The 6,125-nt window shown below is 35.7% G+C and overlaps 1 long non-coding RNA gene across 1 annotated transcript; it reads left to right on the top strand.

Moving 5' to 3' along the window:
• The first annotated feature begins 4,928 nt into the window (after nucleotides 1-4,928).
• On the top strand, nucleotides 4,929-5,804 carry LOC110891611. Its single transcript, XR_002565421.2, has 3 exons — nucleotides 4,929-5,027; nucleotides 5,140-5,197; nucleotides 5,363-5,804. It is a non-coding gene; the product is annotated as an uncharacterized LOC110891611 (long non-coding RNA).
• Nucleotides 5,805-6,125: the final 321 nt, after the last annotated feature.

The following is a 6,125-nucleotide window of genomic DNA, read 5'->3' as shown; positions in this document are numbered from 1 at the left end:
CGCAAGTAAAGGCAGAACATCAGAAACTCAGAAACCTTCGGGATTACTACAAGCATTAGAAATGCCTGTATGGAAATGGGAACTCATAACAATGGATTTTGTTACTAAGTTACCCAAAACCAGAAAAGGTAATGATGCAATTTGGGTAATTGTAGACCGATTAACCAAATCCGCTCATTTTCTACCCATGAAAGAAACCTTTAGTATGGAAATGTTAGCCAAGTTGTACGTAGACGAAGTAGTATCCTTACATGGAGTTCCGCTCTATATTGTATCGGATAGGGATAGTCATTTCACTTCCCATTTCTGGACTAGTTTCCAGGAAGCAATGGGAACCCGACTAAATTTAAGTAGTGCCTATCATCCACAAACAGACGGATAAAGTGAAAGGACAATACAAACTCTATAAGACATGCTCCGAGCATGTGTAATCGATTTTGGCGGTAACTGGGATACACCTACCCTTAATTGAATTCTCCTATAACAATAGTTATCATTCAAGCATTGAAGCTACCCCATTTGAAGCACTGTACGGACGTAAATGTAGAACTCCAGTTTGTTGGGCAGAAATAGGAGAAAGTCAACTATCAGGTCCTGAAATTGTACAAGAAACCACTGATAAGATAACACAAATCAAAGAAAGACTGAAAACGGCTCGAGATCGTCAGAAAAGCTATGCAGACAATCACCGCAAGCCGCTAGAGTTTCAAGTCGGAGACAAGGTACTTTGAAAGTTTCTCCTTGGAAAGGAGTAGTACGGTTCGGTAAGAAAGGAAAGCTGAGTCCAAGATACATAGGACCATTCCCAGTAATCCAACGAATAGGACCAGTTGCCTATCGTTTACAACTACCAGAGGAATTAGCTGGAGTATATGACGTATTTCATGTATCCAACCTCAGGAAATGTCTATCTGACGAATCCCTGGCAGTACCTCTTCAAGATATAGAGGTAAATGAAAAATTGAAATTTGTGGAGAAACCACTGCAGATAGAGGATAGAAAGATCAAGTTTCTTAAGCACAAACGACTAGTGTTAGTCAAAGTCAAGTGGGATTCAAAGAGAGGACCAGAATACACTTGGGAACTAGAATCAGAAATGAAAGGAAATATCCTCATCTATTCTAGTAAATCTCGAGGACGAGATTTTTATTAAAGTAGGGAGGATGTAACAACTCTCACTAAAATAATTACTTATTATGTTAATTGTCCAATAAGGAAACCTTAATTGAGAAACCCAAGTAATCCTGCATAAACCCTAAAATTTTCAGAACAATCAGAATCAGGATCAGGGCCCCTAAAACTCAGGGGGGGGGGGGGTAAACCCTAGCTGACGATTATGTAAACAGTTTGCGGTAGAAAATGAATTTAGTCGAATGACCAACTCAGCTGAGCTACCCATGAACGTGGCCACCCTATGCTAGAAATAGGCCCGTCGCGTCACGCGAAGGAGACAGGTCTCCCTGTCGCGCCATGCGAGGGAACCAAATTTCCAGCATAAATAGGGGGGGTTGGCACTTGAATTCTGGTGTTCGTTCGACGTTCAAATTCCAATTATACACTGAGATATCACTTAAATACTACAAACACACACAAATCACTAAACGCTGCCGCGATAAACAGAGTAATAACTCGATCGCTATTACGATTCAACATCCAATCGATTAAAACTATCCAACGAATGTTTAAGTGCTGCTCAAATTAGGGTTTATACTTTGTCATTCGTCATTAATTCGATGGATGTTTAAGTATCGCATTTTATCATTTGTTGTGAGGGTTTAATCTCGTGAATTGTCGTAAATGCTGTATTAGTTACTAACCCAGTTCATGTGCATTGTTATTTAAATTAGGTTAACAGGCTAATCAGTAAGCTAAACTCTGCACTCATAAATCTGCAATGTGAGTCATTCTCTTTTTACCAAACTTGCTTTCAAAATCATATTTATTTTCAAAGTTATAATTACAGAGATTAAGTCTTTGTAGTCTTCATTACAGCCGGTATGTAGGGTTTTGTATACATTACTTGTTATCCATCACCATTGGACAAAACGAGATAGCCAATGGGTGATATGACCATAGTCACAGACACCATTGGACAACGAGATAGCCAATGGGTGGTCGAGTGACAAATACCGTGGGTATATGGTTGACATGTAGAAACATTGTAATCGCTCTTAATACTGTAAATGATAACAATGCATCGTTTTAGACAAAAAGAATGATTCACTCAGTATTTCCCCGCTGACAAAAACCTTTTTCAAGCATGTTTCAGGTGATTTGTTGTGATCCAGGAAAAGTGCCATGAAGCACTACAAGCTTAAGGAAGTGGCTCAATATAAATAAATAAAGGAACATGTTTTGTAAAATAAAGATTTCCCAGTGAAATCACTTTATTGTAAATTACAGAGTTTATCCCTAATTATGTAATAAACGGGCATTTTCAAGTATTAAAAAGATCCTGTATTAAAGTCTTCCGCTGTCACATTAATTAAATACCACGGGGTTCCTGTCCTGCGGCTCTTGACCGGGTCAAACCGGGGTAAGGGTCGTGACATGATACCACTATGTTGGATATTCGATTTCATATCAGCGGAAGCTTTACCCGTGTTCGATGAATTGGTTGGCATTTTGTATTAGGATTAGACACAATAACAGAGTATGAATCGAAAGGGAACAAAGAACACAGTATTGTTGGACAATTCGAATGAATTTGAGATTGTCTTGATACCGGACATGTTTGCCAGTTATTACATATATATGAGATGTTGGCGGTTGAAATATGGCGGGAATAACCCTCATTTGAAACGGTGTCATCCTTCAACCGACGTATCCCTTCGTTTATTCGTTACATTACATATCTAAGATAAGTATTATAATAATTACATAATAATTGTACATAATTAAGTTTATATAAACTATCAAAATGTTGATTGGTGAAAAAAAGGAGAAAATGATTTGCCAGAAGTTGTGTGAGGTTTTGATGGATAAAGTTGAATTATAGATGGTTAAATCAATTGATTCATAACCCGTTATATCAATTGATTCATAACCCGTTATGATACCAGCAGTTAAAAAAAATAATCTAGAAATAATTACAAAAGACTAATACTAAATTTATTATTCGATTGAATGTAGCATGCAACTTCAAAGGCTTGAATAGCGTGCATCTTTGATGTAAATACACATATTAATTACAACTTAAATTTGTCTAACATATTTAGCAAGTGGTTTGGTCAAATATTTCAAACAAGTTAAAACACCCAAACTTAAGGATGCATTGTGTACCTGAACCGGCTAAGATACATAAATCAAAGGCAATACCTCTGGATATATCACAAAAAATATCTAGTAATAGGTAACAAAAGAATAGATAACAAAAGTAAATCTGCAAGGATACAAATCCTGAAAATTTCAATAAAACCACCCTTAAACTTAGTTCAATAAATATAAAAGGATCACCTCTCCATGTCAATATTGCACTATATAGATACAAAATATATGATTTAAGAATACCCAAAACTTTGCGATCCACTATGTGTGGTCATCACGGTCATGTGTGCATTTTTGTTTTGCTTGATTCTTCTTCAACATATTTGAACAAACCATCTTTTGTATCACAACTCCAACATCTCCATGTAACCTTGAAACACCACCCATACATATAAACGTACCAAAGTGAAATGTTTTCTATATGCATTTACCACTAACAACGCGTATTGAGTTATAATTCGCATGCAATATCGAACATCACTCTCTCTTTAGATCTAATACAAATGAGATCGTTGTATAATATGCTAGGCAGAATTTGTGTATCTACAATAACTTACATATTTTCCCACCTGTCATTCCAATTCTAAAAAGATGAATTCATTGCGGAAACGTCCATCCTAGAACAATTACTTATCTTTTCTTCTTGCAGAAACTTTCATAAGTTAGAGGCTCATTTGTGCACTACACCTAGCTCAAAGGATAATATCTTGCAATTGAATTATCACTAATAAAAGGTATTCTTCTCTAAACTCCGTAAAATGTAAAATATGAGATTGGGTTATAGATATGGCTTATAAGAAAGTCAAAATTACTTGTTCTATGAAGATCTACAAGGTTTATCTCAATTATTACATACCTACCATAGTAGGTTTTACATATCACTTGGTAAATAGCTATTTTCATGTTCTTTTTGGCTATGGCATACTAGCTTACAATAATATCTGTTTGGGGTTATTTTGACTTTTTTTGTCTTTCTATTTTATTGGCGATGCTTAGAATATAGTATCATCGGTCATTCTTCCCATCTAGCTATTCAAATAACTGTCGTAGAAAATGTATTGCGTAATGTAGCATTAGATTCGTTATAAACAAGCGAAATGCGATCTTGTCATACCTTTTGCGCGTAACATTGTTATTCAATATATATTTTTATCATTCATACTATATCACAAGTAATTTGACTTAACACTAATTTGCCAAAAGTATTGAAACTCTTGGTTTGTGTTTATGGACTCCTATCAAAATTCATGTTGTGCATACATACTCACAATACATTAATTGCAGGATGTTTTATTCACCTTTTTTTAACCTGCTACCTGTGATAACCCAATGGCAAAATATGACCCATAGGCCCGCGATCCCAGACAGCAGTGTTAGATAGCCCAAACCCACCATCTCCGGTTTCGAGGAAAACCCAATGCCAAAGGGCCCACTAAATCGTATTATGTGACCTCCAAACCCCTGAATCGTCATCCATAAAAAAACATATACATTTGTAGGAGGTTTTAATCACTTAAACAAAGAGAGTTAGGTAAAAAACATATGACTTGAACGATCAGATTTGTAAAAATAAACAAGTGGGTGTAAATGGAGGGGTTAGAATTGTAAATCTTTCTAGATTGAAAACATTATAAAACCCTACTCCTTGTTCTTCGTTTCTCAGATCCACTGCCGCCGCAACCATCACACTTTACTAGATGGCCACTGCTTCAGCGTCTGGGATTGATAAAATGAAGCCCCCCGATACGGCAAAAGCATCGGTGAGTGGTATTTGATTTTTAAATTCTTTTCATCAACATTCTTCTTAACTTGTTGTGATCAAAAACTGTTTCACTTTTTTTTTCATGACGTAGAATCGGTTTTATCATGCAGGCTGTTGAAGAACGATCGTTGACTGCTCATCGGATTTCGGAAGACAATCTCGTTTCTGGTAACTGTTAATCGATTAAATGCTGTATTCATTTTAACGATCTGTGGCAATTTAAGGATGTGTTTATTTAATAATTATGAGCCGATTTGTGGATCTACAATTTACCATATGTTTTTGAGGGCCGTGATTTGATGTTTATTTTTTTAATTTCATGTGAATCGCTAGTTTTCCTCGGCTGCGGACCCACAACCACTCCTTTTGGATTTGACCACTTCTCCTGCACATAGAATGATAGCAAAAAGATCAAGTTAGAGACTTCGGTCGAGCCTCTGTAAGTTGGCACGAGCTATCATAAGATAAGAAGACTCCCTGTTGCAGGAGAAGTTTAAGCACCATGTAATGGTGCAATTCAAAAACCAAATGAAGTTTCAGTCACACTTTCTAGTGCAAGCTGGGCTCGATAAGGTACCAAGAGTCTCCTACCTGTCGGTACAGTTTTTGAAGGAGTTTCGTAAGCAGAAGCACACACTTGAATCAAAACTTTTACAGAGGCGTTTTTCTAAGCTTTAGTTGAATAACAAGCACATAAATGAATCTTGAAGATTATTAATAAAAGTTGTAGTTATCTTTATTTTACTTTATGACAGATTTCTAAATCTTTGTGGTTGATGATGAAAAATCGTAGTTATTTAATTCTATTAACTTGTTATGATCATAGGTTTTTGAATCTTTATATTGATGATGAAAACTGTTGATTATTTGTTCTCTTTTATGATGATTTTTTATCTTTTGGTTTAGTTATGTAATGGCATTTTCGGTTTTTGTAAAATTACTGATTATTTGTTCTCTTTTATTATTGTTGATTGTACTTCTGCTTCCTACGACGTTTAGTAAAAGCATTTATATAAGTCCAGATGAGAATAACATAATGCTTCAAAAGAGCACAAGATCGGCAATGAAATATATTATGGCGACATTCAGAATTCTA

The sequence above is a fragment of the Helianthus annuus genome, chromosome 11 (genome assembly GCF_002127325.2).
Source record: "Helianthus annuus cultivar XRQ/B chromosome 11, HanXRQr2.0-SUNRISE, whole genome shotgun sequence".
In the NCBI taxonomy this organism is placed as follows: domain Eukaryota; kingdom Viridiplantae; phylum Streptophyta; class Magnoliopsida; order Asterales; family Asteraceae; genus Helianthus; species Helianthus annuus.
This window is presented reverse-complemented; position numbering and strand designations above follow the sequence as displayed.